The following is a 22,187-nucleotide window of genomic DNA, read 5'->3' as shown; positions in this document are numbered from 1 at the left end:
CTCCCCGAGGAAATCAAGACTGATAATGGACTTTCCTTTCAGGGGACTGAATTTAAGAAACTGCTTGAGTACCTAGGAATACGCCACCGCTACATCACACCCTAGTAGTCGCAAGCAAATGGAGAGGCTGAGCCTCCCTGAACAAAGCCCTGCGAATCGCCACAGTGTAAAAGAACAACCCCAAACTCAGTCTCTAGCGGTTCCTAAGAGTATACAGAGGGACGCCGCACTGTACTACACAATGCCCCCTCTGGTCACTGATGCTCAAAAGGACCAGAACAGACATGATCTAAGTCCATCAAGGATGGTCATCGCTGCCCTATGATCGGGTCTGTTCCCATGCCTGATGCACGCAAAACAATGTGCGCGCAAGCCTGAAGAGACAGACGGCAACGCAACAAATCAAGCCAGTAGAGACCGTCATCATCATAGACCGAAGGTCAGGGTGGAAGTTCGGGACACCCTTCGAACCCGGTGTATGGACAGTGATCAATGTAAAAGGCACCGAGATCACTGCAAGGAAAGGGAATGAACGTCTCGTGGTTCCACAAAGTAGACACTCCAAGCTCACTGGAGCATTACGCAGAGGGAGACAACACCATAATGGACAAATTCAATATCAGCGAAGGACCCAGTAGTGTTCCCCCAGACAATCAGACACCGGACCCAGCTGTTGGGAAAGAAGGGAATGTCACCAGTCAAGATGTCTGTTAAGCAGAGGACTACTCACACCACCAGTGGTACAATCTGAGACCAAATCCACCACTGAGCTAATGGGTCAGAGACTTTGTGTGTTAGATTGACCAAGGAATTTTGATGCTGAGTTTGGCCCGCTGCCCCAATATGCACCTTGTTCATCCTCAAGGCTATATAATAAAGGGGTCCTAGAACGCACATGGTCTTTCACCCGTACCAAACAACCTGTGTGGCTGTGTATGTCATTGGGTAGTAGTGGGTCAGGGCAGGGTGTTCGAACGGTGCCGGGACACCCTGTCAGTCTTGGCAGATGTTCAAAGATTCTGCAAAGTAGATGAAAAATGTAAATACAAAAGTTAACTTTGTTAATATATTTTATGAGCGTTCACTCTCGTCATGCATTTAAACAAGTATTGTCAATGTGAACTGTTATTGCTTATGGGTTATGGAAAGTTTTATACCAAGCTTCATAACACAATAAAGGTACAACATGGTAAGCAGCAGTGCAACCACCCATAGCACAAATAAGTTAAGGATAGGTGCCAGTAGCAAAAGGAACATAATCTGAATCTCTCACACATACAAGACAGGTGCAACAAAGTTAGCTAACACACTAAACAGTGAGTGGAAGGTGGTAAATGACTATTGTGTGATTTCCATAAGCATACAAGAAATACAGCACTCCTAGAAGAAACAGCCAAACCACTTATAGAATGACATACATTTATGTCTTCGTATAGGATGATGAACACTCACCTACCTATGCTTTGGGTTGCATGTCTTGCATTGGGAAGCATTCAAGAATAGTACTGGTCACTGGTTGTACAGTCTCCAAGCACGGGTTCCCTAGTTTGGGAGTGCGTATGTCACTTATGTCAGCATTTATTTTCTTCCTTTATTAAACTGTCAGACCTATATTAAAATTAAATGTGGGTGAGATAAAAACGGTGTTTACTTGTGTCTCCCTACTACAAGAATAAAATAAAGGGCTGGGAAACAGACCATACTTCTATTTTCCAACTGCAAAATTTTGTGAAACTGTCCTTGTTTCCTAGTGTATGTTCAGCATCTTCAGAAGGCAGGTAGTCGGAAGAGGGCAATGTGACAAGTTTCCTCAATAAGGTAATGGTAGTAAGGCAGTGATGTCCAGATCCCATAATTCTCTGCAGCCTCACGCATGTTGCATCACGTCTTGAAAAGCAGTGCTGTGGAGGCTGAGGAAACCGCTCTTAGCTTATCCTGGACCTCAGGCCCTGCCGAAAGTATCACTGATTGCCACTGAATTGTTTCAATTTAGTACCTTAGATTAAATCACTGCACTGAGTGGATTTTAATAGAATTGGTTAACCACACCCTTTCTACAGTGACAACTTTAATAATGACTCAAGAGGCAAGTCAGTTGTATTGTTTCTTCTTTATAAACCTCTATTTTTATAGGTTTTGTTCTCTTTCTGTAATTTTATAAAGCGCAAACTTGACCCGAAGATATCAGGAATCAGAGCGCTTAACATGAGCACTAGTTGTGTTACAGAAGGATATGTTAATTTTTATTAGGCACTGTGAGATTAAATGATTTGCCCAGAATCACAGGATGTTGAGCGTCATTGCCGAGACTCGAATCTGATTCCCCAGATTTGAGATCGACAGCCCTAGCCATTTGGCCACATCCTCTCCCCAGTAGATGGAACAACATTATGCTTATTAAGTAATACACAAGAGAGATTGTTGGACAGTGTGCATCCTGAACTGAATTATTTGAAGGCTCTCTTCGATGTGATGATCCTAGATAAGGGGCAAAAGAAAGAAAAGTAATCGCCTGGGTCACACTGATGGTCAAGTTTGGAAGCCAGGATTGAAACCGAGTTTCCTGATAAGATGATGCGCAATTCTGTTCCCAGATAGGTGTCACATTATTTTCCCCTTCTGCCCTGGCAATTTCATTTGTGACCCAAGACACAAGTCAATTGTCTTGTGCCACCTCTACAAGGCTTTTTATTTTTATAGACAGAAAAACATTATGGTCTGTTAAAACTGTCGAACAGAGATATTTATGTATGGTGCACTTCATGAACTGAATGATTTCAAGGTGCTCTTAAATATGACAATCACAGAAAAAAAGATATAGGGAAGAAAGTAATTGCCCTGGGGCACCCAATTTGGTCAAGCTGGGAAACTGTGACTAAAACCAGGGTCACTTGTCATGGCCTTGTAATTCGTTTTTGCCCTGGGTCTAACAAATGATTTTGGCTGGGCTGGGCATGTTAGGCAAGTACATTCAAAATATCCTTTGTATTTTTATAATATGGGACAACAGCATTGAAATCATCCCTCTTCATAGAACAAGTACACCATGGTCACAAATAATGCAAGCTTCCTAACTTCAGAGGATATGTATAGCTAGGGTACAAGCTGTTTTCATCACAGGATAGGGTCAAATTAGGCAGCCGCAGTGCAGGCTTTACCCTCTCACAGAACTGGGACTGCGTGACAGTAGAAAAACATGCTTTATTCTCTCACAGAAGGCAATACATGACATCTTCCATTTCCTCAGGACGATTTCAGCAGGGAAGAGTGACCCATCATAACCCATGCACAGTATGCAAACAAGAATTGGCAAAGGCAATACGTTGACACTCTCCTGCTTAGGGGACCACATTGCTACATGTATTTATAGATAATAATTCCAGTGCTCGGATTTCATGTGACAGTCTGATGCATTCTGAGTATTGTAGCATTTGTGTGTATCCATTGACCTCACAGCAATTATTTGTAGGGGAAAAGCCCAGCACTGCAGTACTGAAAACCATGTCCGTAATGACAGGGTGCAAGGTGATCACCTTATGCTTGCTAAAGAGGAGACTTCATGGATTTGCCAATGCTTGATCAATGTGTAGGTGACTACACTATGTTTTGAGTCATGAGGCAGCCTCTGCCCCAGGGCTCATTGTGTTTGATGGATGAGGGGTTCACTCTGTAAACCTCAATAATAACTCAATGCGAGCGAGGCTCACACACTCGGAGGTCAGGTTGTCTCAGTCAGAATATCTTTATTCGACTTATTACAAGTCATACAAAAAAATAAAAAATAATTACTTTGCAATGCAATGCCTACTATACATCTATTTACATTTCCCACACAAAAAAACCTAATAAACAAACAGAAGAAAAATTTTAGACATGGATAAAATATTTCTATACAAATCTATCACGTAAACATGCTCAAACAACAAGAGAAGTTTTAAAATAAGCTATGGCTAACAGGTTTCGCCCGCATTGCGGCTACCAGAAAGTTTGCCATACAAAAAGTAACATGTATGTTAGGTAGTAGTTGTAGAAAGAGCAGGGCTGGTCTTACTTGGACAAAACCAGCTTTTTTCAGAATAGGCAACAAATATTTCTTTCTCTGCTCATGGTATATACTACAAAACATAACAAAGTGCAGAGTATCCTGCACCGAAAAATTGTCGCAGCAGCACGGTGGGGCCTGCTCGGGCTTCTGCCAGGTCTTAAATGAACCTAGATAAAAATGTATCAAATTAAATCGGAACTTTGATAATAAAAACCTGTGATATGGGAATGTGACAAAGTTCAAGTAGGGGGCGAGTGAGGGTGTACAAACCAGGAGGTTATGTGCCCTTACTGCGGGTTTCAACACTTCGAGATCCTCCCTCCGTGCTTCCTGCCTATCCCTAAATAACTCTTTGATGGTTACTATGTCCTGTCTCCTAATATTTTCCGGAGATGAAAAAAGATCTGGGCGACCCAGATCTGCAAGGGTTTTAGCTACATATGCCAACCAAGGGATACTGGTGTATTTATCCAAGGATAAGACATCGTGCAAAATCTTGTGGTTCAGAGGTAGGTCATCATTTGTCCACAATTTCAGCCACAAAGTTAGCGGAGCAAGGCTCAGGGTATCAGACAGATAGGGCAGACCCACCTCCTTATGGATGGAATACGTTGGGGTGGATTGCGGGACTGAGAGCAAGGATCTAATGAATCTATTTTCTGCTCTCTGAATTGGATCCAGGTTTACGTAACGCCACAGTTGGGAACCATAGGCCGCTATGGCCACTGGTTTGCTCTTGTAGATTTTCAGAAGGGCTTGCATGGGCCTAGCCCCTAGCTTCCCAGCAAAGCCCAAAACCGCTGAGGAGGATCTTATTACCGCCAATCTTTTTGCTCTTATCTGAGGGCCCCAAGTTCCTTTCTGGTCAAATATTACCCCCAAATATGGAAATGTGGACACGTTGGTGACAGGGACTCCCCTGCAAAAAAATGTTTTGTGTCTTTTTTTGTTGCATTCACGCCCCATGACCATCGTGTGTGATTTAGAGGCATTGACCTTAAGGTCCAGCGTCTCCATGAAGCTACCAAAAGCGTCCAGGAGATGCTGTAGGCCTACCCCAGTGCGGGCTATCAGCACTGCATCGTCCGCATACAGGAGCGCTGGAATTTTAACATCTCCTGCATGCGGAACGTCGGCTGCCTGTCCCTGCAGGCGACTGCCCAGCCTGTTGATGTAGATGGTGAATAATACAGGGGCTAGAATACAGCCTTGCCGCACCCCCTTAAGGGATTTAAACAGGGGGGTACGTCTGCCATCATTTGTGACTCGGACAGCTGCAAAAAGCTCCTGGTGCAGTTTAGCCATAAACACAACCAAAGACTCATCAATGCCCATCTCCAACAATAACTGCCACAATTTCGACCTATTCACCAGATCAAAGGCAGAGGAGAGGTCCATAAATGCAAGGAACATGGAGCCCTCCTTTGCCACTGTATATTTAGAAATTAATAGATGTAAGTTTATACATTGTTCGATCGTCCCCTTTTTTTCTCTGAATCCATATTGTAGTTCAGACAACCCTCCACGGCTCTCAACGTTGTCATTAAGTCTGGCTAGAAGAACTCTGCCTAATATTTTTACCGTTGAGTCCAAAAGAGATATGGGCCTATAGGAGGCGGGATCATCTCGCTGGCCTTTATTTTTATAGATAGGGACTATGGTGGATGTGGCCCAAGAACTGGGTACATGGTTGTTGGCTGCGTTAAACACTTTCGACAATACCGCCGACCACAATTTGGGAGAGTACATGAAAAAATCAGCGGGAACACCGTCAGGGCCGGGAGCTTTATGTCTTGTTGTGGCCATCAGGGCTTTTTCTACTTCTTCGGGGTTGAAGACCAACGGGTCTGCCACTATAGCAGGTACTGAAACATCTGCAGTTCCTTTGGACCCACCCTCATATACATTTTTGAAGTGGTTTAGCCATTTGTCGTCGGTGATCACACAGTCCATAAGAGCATTATTGTCTTCAGAAAATAACGGTTGTCTAATGATCTCCCAGAATCTTTTACTGTCCTTCAGTACTGCAGCTGAGAGGAGATTTTCCCATGCTTCGCGTTTAAGGGATTCTTTGCGGTTCTTAATGGCAACCTTGTAGCGTTTCCTTAATCTAACAATATCCTCCCCAGCCCTGGGAGAGGTTTTTAACGCTGTCAACAATGCTCTGTGCGCTTTTGAACAAGCAGAATCAAACCAACGTTTTGTTCCAGAAAATCCTTTTTTTGGCTTGACTAAAAGATCCTTAGCCACCTGGCCACAAATTTCCTCAAAAGCCTCTATAATTTCTTTACCTTGCGCCCCCGATTTTTGACAGATGGCCACTTTGTCCTTTATTTTTGGAAAATTTATTTCATAGAAATTATCCGGGATCACTTTGGCCCACTTCAGTCGTCTGTCTTGGTCGCAGGGTTTCAGGGGGTGTGCTGGTTTAAGTGCTTTTGGCGGTGCTCCCATCTGGCCACCCCAGGCCACTTCAAGTAGTACAGGGTTGTGGTCACTGTAGGGTATTATGACTGTACAATAGACCATAGACCGGTTTAAAATACCTTGTGAAACAAAGATGTAGTCTATCACTGAGCCATGGTGACTGCCAATGTAGGTTGGCGCCCTAACGCCCTTATCGGGTTCATAAAGGTCATGGTTTGCTAATAATTCTTCTAACTCAAGCCCCTCTGTAGAGTGTTCAAAGTGGGGGCCCCGAGGGGCCTCCTCGCCCCCCTCAGTTACATTGTCACCTCTTCCCATACAACCCAGATTACATAGATGAATATTAAAATCTCCTAATAGGATAAACTCATAAACTAAATAGATATTCTGAGACACTTTATTTAAGATATTATCTAGGTTAGCGACATTACTCCCACTGTGTTCGCTGTTCCTAGAGTTGTAAAAATTAATATATATCGTCCTGCAATTGTTACTAGTCGTCCTTTCAACCATTAGGATGTTTACGGAATCTGTATTTATCTGCCTATAGGTGCCCTTCAGATCTAGAGAAAACATAATGGCCAAACCTCCTTTAGCTCTGCCCATGCGGCTAGGGACTGCAGGGATAGAGAAGCAGGTGAATCCATCCCACCAGAAATTAGCCGATATGTCCCACGTTTCTTGCAGGGCAATTATATGTTGCTTAGAAATAAAGCTCACACATGATTTGTCCTGTCGTTTTGCAGATGAGCCAGCTATGTTCCATGTTATAATTTTACAGGCGTTGGTAGGTAACCTCAGCTCTTTTTCCCCCAACAAACACCCCACAGCTAAGCTTAAGGATCTGACCGCCTTGTTCTGAGCTACCTCAGGTGCGTTCTGTGTTGGAACGATGTTCAGGGTTGACGCTATGCAACCCTCCCCCTGGTATGATAGCCCAGGGTTGTCCAACGGGACATAACTCTCAAGTGTTTCATAAAATGTAAGCAGGCGGAGGCCGTCATTGGTGTAACACTGGCTAAGGTTTATTTCGTGTCTAGTTATGGACTCACTTGCTCGGACATTGCAAGGTTTAAGTCAATCGCAGTTGTTTAGATCCGCTAAGGGAGCATACCTATTCCCCAATCCGCCCCCCCAATCAAAAGGGGTAGCTGCCTGACCTTGACCCCTAGCTGCGATGTTCCACATAGGTAAAGGGGTATTTGGGCGTATCGGAAAGTAATCGTTTCTCGCCCATGGTACGAACCTATTGATTCGCCCAATGGGATCTTGGCCCATCCAACCCGGGCCCCAACCATTGACGGCAGGGTCTGGTGGCATGGGAGGCCACAAATTTGACTCATGCGCGTGGTTAGATCTTCCGTGCTCAAAGTTAAATATAGGCCCAGGGCGCTCGTTGGGGAATCTATGTCTAAAACCGCCTTCCCAGTTTGGGGCGTTATTCGCTCTCCTAACTCTAGTAGGGTTAGAAAAGGTAGGGAGCTGAGCCTCACTATAGAAGAATTTTAGGGTGAGCGGGACTATAGAGCCGCTTCGCCTTTGGGGTGGGAAGATGTTATTCAAAATTTTTGGGAGGACTTCTGTGTTGCCAAAGTTTATAATCACACAGTCCCCCTTAAATTTTTTGGGATTGGACCCAATCCAAGGTACCCTCCTGGTCATAACAATATCCCTTGCTAAACTATCCATCCCTTGGGGGGCCATGGTCATGTTTGTAGTAAGCCAATGAAGAGCTTTATCCTTCAAGTCCTGTTTCGATTCTATTTTGTTTTGTGCTAAGACTGGGACATTTGCTAGTACTAGCACAACTGGGGAGGCTTCCAAAATAAATTGGGCTGATATATCCTCATGTATTGTCCCAATTATGTCCCCTGATGATGATGTCGGCGCGGCTCCGCCTGCTAGGTCCTGACTGGGAGCCGTTAATAGAGTTGAAGCTACTGCTAAGGGCCCCTCTGGCAGTGTAGGCTGTGGGACACTCTCATTTGGTAGAGCCTCTACGGCTCCCGATGCCAATTTTGTGACAAGAGCAGATAGATTGGCCACCTCTACCACCAGATTACTTTGTGCACCCCCCGCCTTCTTAACCTCCGAAGTTAATTTATCCAGTTTACCAATCAAGGGCTTGATGATTGTCCTAATTTTTATATCAATCATATCTTGGATCCGATTAAAGAGTTCATCATCAACAATACGTCTGGATTCTGCATCGGCATCAAAGTCAATTTGTTGCCCTTCACGTCTAGGGGGTGGTGTAGCTGCCTTTCTCCTGCCTTGTTGTTTCCCCCCTCTCTTTGAGTGAGATTTTCTACAGGTTCTCACTGGCCGTGGAACGGGCTGCCCCGGTGACGGTACTTCCTCGATGGAAAATGACTGGTGATTATGCTCTGAGGTATTGCCGTTATTGGCCGACGAGTTAACCAAAACATGAGGATCTTCTGCATCGCTGGCCAAGTCTTGTGGGATATGAACTAGGCTATTCGACTGGGGAAGATCTGGCGGTGTGGTCAGTAACTCTGGAGCAGATGCCCTTGCGGGCGGGCTTTCTAACGGAAGAACTGGCGATTGGCTCAAGCCTAGCGATTGCCTCCTCTCATTGTTGATCTTATTGACTTTTTGAACCACATATGAGAGCATTGTGTTGAGGGGCTCCGTCGCAGCAGATGCGGGCTTTTTCCTTACCATAATGCCTACCTCTTACAAACGACCGAGCCAATTGACCAAGGTATGGGTCAGGATCCACAGGCAGATGGCCGAAGACCTGGGGGTAATGAGGGTTAATAGAGTTCTGTACCTTACTAATCCCAGACGGCGAACCTTAGGGGGGTGGCCTCGCCTCGCCTTCTCGTGCCTCTGAGGGCCACAGAGGGCCCGCCCTTTGCCCGGGCTTAGCCCCGGGCACTCCCGTGCGCTCCCGCGCAGCGAGGCACGTCACTTCTTGTAGGCGTTGGTTAGGAGGAACATGAGGGGCGGGGCGGTCAGGGAGAGCGGGCCAGGTGACTTGGCCTCGGGATCGCCGGGGCTCCTGGGAGAGTGAGTCCCGGTTCCCAGCGCTCGCAGCCCTGTCACTCGCGCACACACCCTGCAGGTAACAACACTCGGCTGGGCGACCTTGGCGATGCGGGACCCGCGAAGCGGGTTCCGCGAGGTGTTGACTGGGTCCTCCCTTCTGCAGCAGCGAATCCTCCTTCCAGGTAACAGCACAGCAAACTGTAGAACTTCCCGGTTTCCCGCTTGGGCGGGCTCCTTTTCAGCTGATTTGCAGGGCGGGGCGGTCAGGGAGAGCGGGCCAGGTGACTTGGCCTCGGGATCGCCGGGGCTCCTGGGAGAGTGAGTCCCGGTTCCCAGCGCTCGCAGCCCTGTCACTCGCGCACACACCCTGCAGGTAACAACACTCGGCTGGGCGACCTTGGCGATGCGGGACCCGCGAAGCGGGTTCCGCGAGGTGTTGACTGGGTCCTCCCTTCTGCAGCAGCGAATCCTCCTTTCAGGTAACAGCACAGCAAACTGTAGAACTGTTGTCTCATACTTATGTTAGGCAAAATATCACATCTAGTGAGAAAAGTTAGAACCTGAACCCTGAATATGATTTTATTAAGAGCTATTGTGAGTGTAGTGGAGTTCTTGGAAACGGCATAGGCTTCACAAATTCATCCCACTACAGGTGGACTCCTCTTACCAGCACTTTCAATGGACAGGTGCAGCTGCTTTTAGCATGTCAGTGTTTTGCTCAAATAATGTTTGTCTATATTAGTTTACGTTAGTCAGGATCTGTTGTTATTTTATTCATTTTATATTTTTTAACTATATTATTTTATTACAGTTTCAATGCATTTATATTGGATTGGAGGACATTTGAAGAGAGGAAGTGTAAGACTGGATTTTTTTTTCTTGTCCTCATTGCTACCATGGTTTCAATGCCAGACCAGATTAACCTACATGCAGCTGTCTCAGTTCATAACAAAACTGGCAGGGTTATATAAGCGAGATAGTGGGTACACAATATCCCTCAGCTATTGCAGTCACAATCTTGGAAAGCAAAGAACCAACCGGTTTCCTTTTTATAGGCAACCTTGGTATAGGCAGCAGCCAAGTCAGCCCGGGCTAGGACCAGGTACCGGCTAATCTCATGGTGCGAAAGGCAAGGGGGGCACCATAGCAGGGTAATCATCGGACCCGGGAAAAGAAAAAGAAAAACCCCCCCCGGCTATTTCAGTGTACCCATGATAATAAATACCAGAAAGCCCTTTTGCTCTGATTACCGGATCTAGCAAGGTCCATACGTTATGTATACAAAATAGAAGCCTGCCAATCACTAAAGTTGGGAGGGGACGAGTCCTTCCACTTCCTGCAGATCTCCCTTCTTGCCAACAACACCGCGTAGAACACCAAATTCTTGGCCGCACTTTGAACTCCTTCCCGAATCCCAAAGATCACAAGAGGCAAGTCAATTTTAACCTGAACACCCAGTGATATGGTTAGAGTATTACTGATAGCTGCCCAATATGACTCTAGGCTAGGGCAGTCGAAAAACATATGGGTGTCTGATGCTGCCAGAAGGCCACACCTTGAACATGCCATTGGGTTGCCCTCAGAAAATTTAGATAATCTGAGGGGAGAATAGTATGCCCTATGCAGTGTAAAAAGATGGTTTCTGCGTAGCCATGAAGGCTTCACTATACTGCACAAAAGGGCGAAAGAAGCTGACCAAAGATTTTGTAGATTTGGACCAGAAATTGAAGGACTCCACAACAAGTCAGGCAGGTTGAAAACTCTGTCCGTTTCCTCGAGTAGGAGTCTATACCATTGTGAGGACTGGATTATTATTTGGGGTGGGTGACCACCATCTCAAGGAATAGTCACAACTCTTATTTAACCTGGGCTCAACCACACTGTTAGCTATGCCACAGAACAGACAGGCTTAATTTGGGGTTATGTCCACTGTTCTCTGTAAAGTGTGCGAACGCGCATGCGCACCTCTGTCCCCCCGAGCGTGCAGTGCACACACACACAGCACATCTTGTGAGAACGTTCGTACTGCCGCTTTTAAAACACGAGCAGCACGAAAAACTGTTGCGGGAGGTGAGGATTGAGAAGAGACCACTGTGCAAGAGGAGAACATGAGGGAGCAGCAGGTAAGTGTGCCTTTTAGGGCACCCTGTAGGGTTAAGGAGCATGTGACCAGCAGCAAGTGGCTCCTGCACTTTTTGAATTCTTTTCTAAATTGAGCGTGGCTGCGGGGCTGATTGTGGGCCTTTTGAAAGAATTTATGTTAAATGCAGCCCATCACGGGCGCTGTGTTTAACATAAATACTTTCTCAAAGGCCCACAATCGGCCTCGCAGCCGCACACTATTTAGAAAAGAATGCAGCAAGTCTACATCTAAAAGTGCTCGGAAGTAGGCATAGAAGTGAAGTACATTTTGTATGAGCAGCAGAAGCCACCTGTCTTAAATATTTGAGCGTTACAACATGTTCTGGTTCTTTTTAGAGGATTTATACAACCATCTGTGGCAGGCAGCATCTGAATACCCTTATCTAGAACTGCATTATTTTTTCAATCATGTTCAGTTTGTGGTAAGCATTGTTAATTGCGTCTAAACTCCATTTTCTTTTTTTTCTAATAACTCCAAAAAGATTTCACTGAAGCCTGCCTTCACGCCCTTTGATGTGATGTTATGCCATAGTTGCTCTAAATCTAAGGTAGAAGTATTACATTAAGCTATTTTGTGTAGGACATCAGCTAGGGGGGGAAGATTTTGTTCCTCTGGTTTTAAATTTGAGGTAAAGGGATGTATGACGTTACAACGCATGCTTTTACAACGCATGCTGTTGCAACAAAACTTTTACAACGCAAATGCATTTACAACGCATGCTTTTACAACGCAAGTCTTTACATCGACTTGCACTAGATGGCGTGCTAACATTAGAAAAGTGTAATTTACTATTCCAACTCCAGTCCACGTAACAGTAGGGAAGGTGTTGGGATAGTAAACTACACTATTTGTAATGTTAGCACGCCATCTAGTGCAAGTCGATGTAAAGACTTGCGTTGTAATGGCATGCGTTGTAAATGCATTTGCGTTGTAAAAGTTTCGTTGTAATGGTAGTGCGTTGTAAAAGTTGCGTTGTAAAGGTTGTTCCCCGAGGTAAAGCAATTACAAAAAAGGTTAGAAATTTAGAGGAATTTAAAAATAAAAAAAACTCTAGCAACCCAATGTTTTGTGAATAGAGCATGCTTTGAGTAGGTTGGGAAATTATTCTTCTACCACTATTTATGTCCTGCACATGTGATACTAAACACACAATGGGCAACAGTGGGATATGCAAGAGCGAAAGTGATATAAAACAATTGCCTAGGATCACACAGTTTGGTCAAGCGGGGAAGCCAGTATTGATCCCGTGTTTTCTGGTACCACATAGTGCAATTTAATTCAGCCACTAAATGTACATGCTTCTCTTCCCCAACACCCATCTTAATAACACCTTCCAACTCCCTGACCACCACCCTGCCATCATCAGTGCGGCCCTCTGTCACACCACGTCCAAACATTTTTGTCCCCTGGGAAAATATTTGTGAGTACCCATGGTCTATTGTAATTGTGATTAGATGTGAACATGTGTGAATGAGACACACAGATGGTAAAACATTGACTTGGCAAAAGGTAAAGGAAATGCAGGTGAGTGGGTGGAGTGTGCGGGGGGATTAGTGTAGTGAAGGTGATACAAGAAAATAGAAGTGTTAGAAGTGGAATCCCAGGTAACTATTTGGTCATTTTCCTTTTGGAGTCTCTGGAACAGTCACATACATTGTTTGTAACTCTTAGAGCCTTTGCTAACGATCTTGTCTTCAATTGCATGTTTGCAGTCTGTAAGATATTTGGATTTGAATGGTCAGGCGTGAATACCCACAAAGGCAATGTAACTCTGTTTAAGTTCCTGGTTGGATTTGGGAGTTGCTGGATAAATAGATTCACAAACTGTACCCTTTTTCTTTTGCAGGTTTGTGAGACCGTACTACAGAGACAACTGCAAAGGTAGACGTGAGTACAGGCAGAACAAAAAGGTAATAATTGTTTGGGTGAGTTAAACTGTGGTGTACATTGTAGAATACCAACATACTTTACCCATGCCTTCTCATATGCACCAACTTTAGCAATGTTGCTTTATTTTGCAGGTTTTGTGGCATAGTAGACCAAAACTGGTCAGCACAAAAATGTTCAAGCACAAAGCTGTAATTTCTGCAGAGTGCGGTGCTACAACACAAAGGAAGAAATGTTGCCTTGTATTCAAGGAAGAGTGGATGAAAGAAATTGTGGTGGCTGAGACACAGAAATCACGAAGCAAGGTTTGCGCGCAACTCAGGGAACTGTTTCAATACAGTCACAGTCCAGGTGTGGGCTTGATTTCCAAAGCATGTGCCAAACCCAAGATTGTTGGAGACTTTTCTTCAGGGAAGAAATGGAGTGATGGCTGGGAACTAGATTACATGGAACACCATCAGACTCAAACTACAATATTTCCCTTGCAGTAATATGACATTCTGGGGGAATTTGCATCTTTGTGCAAACTGTTACAAAAAAGTTCTTTAGATACTGTTGAAGCTGTACAGGATGTAAGAGCAAAGATCGGTCAAATTAAGGAATAGTACTTGGGGGGATACTTTCTTTTGGATCAGCACAGTAAGAGATCCGATGGTGTTGTACAGGGAAGGACACGAGTTTGACAGTGGGCCTATTTTGTCTTCTTTGTGAGCACATGCAAAAAAGATTCCCTAAAGATGAACTGAAAGAATGGGCACGCTTTGAATTCCAGGACATAGCAACACAATCAGATTTTGAATTTGGGACTGAGAATGTACAAAGACTTATTGAAAAGTGTAAAAAAAACTCGTGGTCAATACAGAGAATATGAATATATGGTGGCAGAACATGTAAAGGGTGGGTTATTTACCACCTTTCAAGACATGGTGAATTTTACTATACGCAATGCTGCTCAGTATAATGTGGTGTCTCAGCTTGTTGATGTCTGCAGAAAATTTCAAGCATCTAGTGCAGATTGTGAACGAGGATTCAGCCTCATGAACACTATCAAGAGTAAATTGAGAAACAGACTAGAGTACAATCATTTGGATATGCTGATGAGACCAAAGCCCTACCTTCTGAATTGGAAAATTGACCTCGATAAAGTTTATCAGCACTGGAAAAATGGCAAGGATCGACGTGAGAAGCAACCAAGTCACCCATCCAGTGATGGCACTTGACTTGTCTGAACTGCCCTCTCCCACAGTCCAGGATGTCACATATTTCACTGACTATCTCTCAGACAGAATATCCAGACATTACTTGGTAGCTTGCACATCAAATTTTAAATATTTTATATAATTGTGTAACTTATTATATATATGTGATCTTGCATAGGCTCCCAACATTTCCCCACCCTATGAACAGTGCTGCAGTTGAGAATTAGTTAAATCTTATAATGGTATCACCGTTGGAGTCCTGTGCTTTTCTAAACCCAAAGTGTACTTGCCTGTGTAACCACAGTAATGGCTTTTATCTAAATTGTAAACCTGAATTAAGACCCTTCACGCTTCTCTGTTGAAATGCACTCTCTTTTCACTTTGTTGTGTAAAAGTTTGGAGTGATATTTGCACTGATATTTGTTGCTGCACCCACAAACGCGGTTGGGTTCTTGGCACACATAGCTTTGGCTGCAGCGCACAGACACCTTACTCTGCCACACACAGAAGAAAAATATTTGAGGGAACATTGGTTGCAACTTATTAGTACCAGTTTAACCCCCAAACACAACAATAAGCTACAGAAGGTGACCTGTCAACCTTTGCAAGGTGCCTTCCACTGTGTGACAACACATGTTGCTGCGTTTTTAAGTAACTTTTGAAACGTTTGAGATGGAAACAAACATTTATTTTGTTAAGATCTGAGGATTATGCAGCAGATGATGGAATATGTGGCAAATGCAGCAAATCTATAATTCTGCTAAAATCTCCACACACACACACACACATTATTTCATAATTCCAGAGGCCCTATACATCGGACACATAACAATTGTCAAAACCTGTGGGATATACACTATGCACAGAGATCAGGCCAATGTTCCAGGACCCATAACAACTTGGCAGTCCTTGTAAGAAGTATTTCCTCTTGCTTGGTGTGTAGCTTGGCAGCATGGTGGAGCAGTTTATAGGTGGGCGAGCCAAGAAATTAACAGGGAGAGCTATGCCAGGGCAAGTGTCTGGCTTGGATTTTAGAGCCTCTGCACGAGCCAAACTCTGAAAGCATTTGCTACGTAAATCATACAACAAACATCATGTAAAATAATCAAAACTCAAAAAAGGGCATTTCTTTAACATTTGGAAGCTTTTCCATTAAGAGGGCACGTTAAAGCATGGCACTGTGAAGTACTTATTAAAAGTGATGATGTTGTATAGCTGGAAGTCTGAACTCACATATTTGAAAGTATTTTCATATGCGATAATGAAATGAAAGAATTTTGGTCAAATAAAATATTTGCTTACATCACACAATTTAAGCAGGGAAGCCCAAAATTATTCAGGTATTCTGGTTTACATTGTACAAATCAGCCAGTAAATGGGTATATGTCCTTCCTTATGCTAAGGCTTTGTTTTTGCAGTGCATAATTTGAGCCGTTGGGGGCCACCAGCAATTATATTTGAGGATCAGCACATATTTGTCGGCATCAAACATTTGCCGATACCAACAGAGGAGAAAAGGAAACAAAGGCAAAAGAAGAAGAAACAGGAAGACGGAAAACCTGTCACAAAAGGAGAAATCAGGAGCCAGCAAGAGATAAATGGGGAGAGAGTGTCTGGTAGTGGATTAAAAAGACTTTAGGTGAATTGAAGACTACACAGCTTTTCTTTTCAGCGCTCTGACATTTAATTGCACTGGCTTCTGCCTTCTGAGCAGAGCTTTGTGCACCGCCACTCATTCATCTACAAATCAAGCACTGGTTTTACCTCTTAGTCGGCAGCTCTGACTGTAACTCCACCTCCTGGTTAGAGGGAGGGAGGCAGAAACCCCATGAAAGCTCGGCTCGTTATGGGCTTGAGGTGCCAACAGTACCTTGAGCAATGCCAGAGCCAGGCTACAGTCTCGAGATGAGCTAGAGCTTTCCGTGGCTCGCCCACCTCTATGAGCAGCAGTGTTCTCTGTGGGGTTAGGGCAGGTAGTGGGACAACAACACAATTTCAAAGGAGATTGAATAGATTGTGTGAACACTGCTCTGTATCATGCCCCTTGCTCGCAATCCACAGCTTGCTGTTGATCTGCAGGTGTGGGGACAACAGTACACATGTGCCATTACGGCTAAATCTGCTATCATTCAGGGTAAACAGTAGTGTTGTGCTGTCTGGCATGTCTGACTCGCTGCTTCTGGCAAGTGGGTTTAGGAAAGATTTCCAGTGCTAGGAGCATTCTTCGCCAAATACCGAAGCATAAGTTCATTATAAGAAAATAAGGGGATTATTGAAAACCCCTAGCCAGTGGTTGCTCCTCCACTATGGCAGAGGAGCATCGCCCCCCAGCTTTAAGCAGTGCCAAGTAGAAACATAAAATGATAATAACTTAGAGTCATTATCATTTTATGCTTTGTGTCCTGCTGCTTTGCGGGCAACTAGGCGGGGCTGCTCTGCTCGCAGAGCAGGAGAGGATTTGCCCACTCCTAAGTGCGCAATGACTGTTTGGTTGGCCCTCTCGGGCCTCCCAATCCAGTCATGCGCACTTTCTCCCGTTCTCCATGCAGGCTGCATTACAACATGGGATTCAGCGTTGTGATTCGCTTAGGGGAGGGAGCCCTGCTGACTGCTTCCTATTCCTGGAGTCGGAGACAGGAGAGCAGGAGCAGTGACGTGGGACCCGGCCTCATGGTAAGTTAATTTTTTATTTTTTTAGTACACCCATGTGGACCCCCTCCATGAACACCCCATGACCCCTTGCGCCTGCCGTCCCTACCCCCCCACCCGAGAGCCATGCCAGCCTCTACTGCCCCTAGCACAGAGCGAATCTCCATCAGCCTCCTAATGGCCCCTCCAACTGTAAGACACCAATGTTTGGAGCCCCGAGCCACAGAGGAACTTCAAAACAAGGTAAGGATAGCACAAGTGCAGATACATGAGCATGGTTGCATGCTCATTTATCTGCACCTTTGCTAGAGTAAAAAGACAGAAACAGAAACATGAGGGCATATATAAACAGTATGACTGCAACTAACAAGTAGAAAAAGGAAAGGCAAGCTCATTATATCATGTAACTTTACTCAAACTACACATACAATAAAATGTACACCCTCCTGAGCAAAGCACCAGAATTGTAGATCTGATGGGGGAAAGAGTTAGTGTTTCTTGTATCCTCTTGCAAGCAATCCCACTCTTTCAGGGTGAGACGTGTGCAGTCACCAGTCAGTAGGTGATTCCTGGCAGCCCTCATAATGATCATAGTTTTCCAGTTTGAGTTTTCCAATGCAGCCATGTTCACCCAATGTTATCAGCGGCCATTGATGTCACCTGAATCTTCTTCCCTGTGATCTGCCTTCCTTTGTGTCATCAGTGTCAGAGCCTGAACCAGACAGAGTTGCATTGAGTCAACATGCTGTTAATTGTCACCCCCCCCAATTTTCTTTATAGCCTCCACTGCAATTCTCTGTGCATCAATCTAGCCAATGTCGGTCTTCTGGTCTAGTTCTGTTTACATCTCTTTAAGCATTTGCAATGTTAATTTTGACAAGCCCATTCCTCTGTGACTTCATATTGTGAGGTTCATCTTTTTGGCCAGTGCCAGGCCTCTCTTATTCCATGAACAAATGTTCTTTTTTGACATCTAGTGCCATCACTTTGGCTGATAATATAAATTTAGATCTTAAGCCCCGCTGAGGCAGATTTCACCTGACCTCTGTGTTGCACTGTGAGTGTGAAGTTAGGAAACAGGAAGACCGTACTGTTTTCCACTTTGAAGGAAACTTTTACTTTGCATCAGGTTTTCTGAATCAGAATGTTGTAGTTTTTGTAATTCAGTATTCTTGCTTCCACTCGACTCGGTGATGATACCGGCATACCTGTGGGCTCACTCTAGAGAAATAACTTGATGGGACAATGTGGCAGCAATTGCCCACTATACCACTTTTCTAAGTACAAATCCATGATCTGTTCTTCGGACTTCTCAGGAGGACCTATGATCCATATGCAGGTTCCACAGAAAGGCCCCTCTGCACAGTGTTTCTGGAACCTGATGTACAAAGCCCTCTTGCAACTGTGATAATTATTAACAATGAATAAATAATTTGATAAAAATAACATAGGCAACCTTGTATGTTATTTGACATATATGTAATCATATTATCTGCTGTTCAAATTTTTTGCCTGCATTTATACGTACAATGTTATTTGCATATACCTTTTTCACAGTTCAAATTAATTTCCCTGTATTTTGGCAAGGTCATCTTGTACACCGGGGGCCCCCTTTTTTCTCAACTTGTTTTTTTTTTCTCAAAGCCCTCTTGCAGTCATAAGCCCTCCCATTCACAAAATGAGAGTTTGCAACTGCGAAAGGGTTTTTTTGTATGGGCAAATCCCCTTTCAGGAGTCAGAAAAAGTGTTGTGAACTTTAGTGAGCCGCAAATAGAAGGGATGGATGTGGTGAAAGGGACATTTCCCATCTATCATTGATTCAGAAAAACATTTATCCATGGTTCATGACTGCAATTGCAATTGGGAACCATTGATGAGTTACTGACTCCAGAGTTGGGGTGATAGCTGATTTTCCTTCGTTTATGTTTCATATAGGTACCCCAATATAGGCTCGGGTAGTCACCTAACCTTTCACCTATATTCTCCCCTACCATTACACTACATAACGGTTCTTGGGACTGACCTTTTACCTAGTTACGGTACTGCTTACAGGACGTAGGGGTTTCCCTAAAAACTAACCTCATCCATTATGCATGAGGATTTTTGGAAACTCAGCAGTACTACCGTCTTCTGCATAATAACTATGTATAAGGGTCATTCCTTCCGTCATCCTAAGTCTGACATGACACAGCAAGGTAGAACCCCTGAGGGTAACACTTTGGGTATATAAACACCATATCTTGCTGGGGTAGGCAGAGGAGAAAAGGACTTCCATTTTGACACACTGACGCGTGACGCTGAGGTTCCTGCACGCAGACACTCCAGCTCGCAGTGGTCTGACATCCCTTGCGTGGTATCCATCTCAAGACCAAGACGGGTCCCACAGTTTCTCACTTCAGGTAACGGGGTTGACTTTATCCAAGAGGGATTCTTGGCTTTTACACCTACATACATGCTAGGTACACTTAGGTACATCTAGTTAGGGTTGCATCATCAGTGTATGCATTTTATTGTCATGTATTTTTGTACTTGCCTGTATTCATGGTTTTAGCACTATGGTAGAAATCTACCATCCTTTTACTCTGTTGGTGCTTACGATCATTTACATCTGCTTCTGTCGTATGGTTGTTTCAGCACACCTATTTTACATTATAATGACGCTGGTTCAATAAATGCTTATTGAAAAACGTCCCCACCGTTTATTCTGTGTATCTCTCTAAGACAAAGTGAGCATGAGTGACTGAGCTAAAAGTATAGCACTGTTTCCACGATCCCTGATGGTACAGAGTTGTCATGTTCGATATTTACCAAGAACTATTCTGTCCTTGGTAAGAGGGGTTTGTATTGGCACTGTGAGCTAGCTGGTATGCAGGCTAACATAACCGGTGGGGTTGTCTAGAATCAGTCTGGACACCAATCCTACAGTGTATGTTGTGTAAAGACACAGATCCTATATTAGCCTATAGGATCTACACGACATGGCGCCGCCAACATTGGTTTGGTACTTATTTAACGGTCAAATCTGAGTAGTTCAGTCGTGCTGTTCTCAGAGACCCCTACTCACATCTCCCCAGACATATCTGGAGTGGGAAGGGAACTATCCACCACAGCTGAGTAGGTATATCCTATGTATTGCTGTAGGTTTATCAAGCCTGTAGGACAAATTGTTCCTATTGTGCATAAAACCTTATCTCAGTTTCCTTGAAACCTTTTCATTCTTCAAAATAATGGCTGACGAAGACGCCGCTGGTGCAGCACATCGTGCTGCAGAAGGGAGGGAGAACAAGAAGGGCAAATCAGCATTTCAGAAAATGTCAGAACTGCCTTTACTTTAAAACTAGCAGACTATGGAGTAACAGCTAGAGGAGGGACAGTGACATTCATGATTGAGGCACACGAATCATATAGAACAGAGGTATTCTATCCATGGGTTAAATTCCCACAAGCAGACACAAATTCACATACAATTCATTCTTACTTTGAAGATGAAACACCAAATGAATACTGTTAGTATGAGGACATTGAAGTTCCGCTCACCTATCAGGAGCACATAAACTGGTTTAAAGGCGCCCTCCCACACACAAAAGAAATAGTGAGACTCGGTCCGCTCAGAAGAGATGGAGCCACTTGGCAAGTCTTTGCAGCTTACACACCGCATCCAAACATTGACACAATGCCAGTAGCAGACTTACGTCCACTTCATAAAGAAATAATAAAACTTTACAGAAACCTGACACAGTTCACACTCACACTTCAGTCAACAAGGGCTACACAAACAGGACAAATTCAGGGATCTACTACTAAAATTACACCACAAACTCTACACGCCGTTATGGGTAAAATACGAACTAGACGTGAGCAAATGCCATTCTGGATAGCTCAGAAAATAACACAGCTAGAGGCAGTATTACCACACACAAGCCCTCAAGAAAACCACAATGCTAACAATCTGCTTGCCAATGGGGATAAGTCCCCAGATAGAGGATTGTACCACTTGGGGTACAGTTTTCGCTGCCATATACACCAGAACTTATGGTATCAAGTCATTAGCAGTAATAACAGATGTATCAAGACAAATGCAGAATGAGTATGGAGCTGAACCTGCTCTGAACTTAGGGATGAAATTATTAGGAAATTTTCCCCAGGTATCAGCTATCATATTAGCTAACATTATAGGGGATGCAGCAGCAGTGGCAATACGCCAACGCCTGAGGGATTTCACTCCTTTACAACTGAAACTTGAATTACCTAAAATTATCATAGACACCTATACTGAATTAGGTAGAGATAGTCTGGGAGCTAGAGCAACAAAACCTCAACGCATGGGTGGTCCTGAAAAGGATAAACTGAAGCAAGCACCTGATTCTTCCAAAAAGAAATGGGAATAACAATAGAAAACAAAAGAATAGAGAGAATAGATTTCAATCCAGGGGTGGGTCTCCTCAACAGGAGCACTGGGAAAGGAGGTCCAACCTTAGGAATAGAGATAACATAAAAAACCTGACAGGTATTAGGATACTGATACACTTTCCTCTCGTTCCTTTCAGGGTTCATCAAAAACCTCTGAAAGGGAAGGACGGTCAGAACACAGACAAGAAGTGTGTACAAAGTCCAGAGACACGCAACGCGCTTCAGACTACAGCTCCAAAAGAGAAGAAAACAAAAATCGAAACCTCAATTTAAAAAGAAGAAAGTAGCAGGTCTGAAAGTTAGACATGTCCAGAATTATGAGGACTCCACTTCTGAACGGGGAATGGGCTCTGACGATGCTAGACAGCGCAGCAGAAGTAACAATAGCTCACTAGAACCTGATGGAATTTCTGGT

The 22,187-nt window shown here is 44.2% G+C and overlaps 1 long non-coding RNA gene across 1 annotated transcript in view; it reads left to right on the top strand.

The window, feature by feature from the left end:
* LOC146860462 (uncharacterized) overlaps positions 1 to 20,053 on the top strand; it is a 41,987-nt gene extending 21,934 nt beyond the window's left edge. Inside the window, exons 2-3 of the long non-coding RNA XR_014978819.1 lie at positions 13,474 to 13,537; positions 13,649 to 20,053. This is a non-coding gene — a long non-coding RNA (uncharacterized LOC146860462). The remainder of the gene's footprint in view (positions 1 to 13,473; positions 13,538 to 13,648) is intronic.
* The last annotated feature ends 2,134 nt before the right edge of the window (positions 20,054 to 22,187 follow it).

This window comes from Triturus cristatus, chromosome 3_1 (assembly GCF_964204655.1).
Source record: "Triturus cristatus chromosome 3_1, aTriCri1.1, whole genome shotgun sequence".
Classification (NCBI taxonomy): Eukaryota; Metazoa; Chordata; class Amphibia; order Caudata; family Salamandridae; genus Triturus; species Triturus cristatus.
This window is presented reverse-complemented; position numbering and strand designations above follow the sequence as displayed.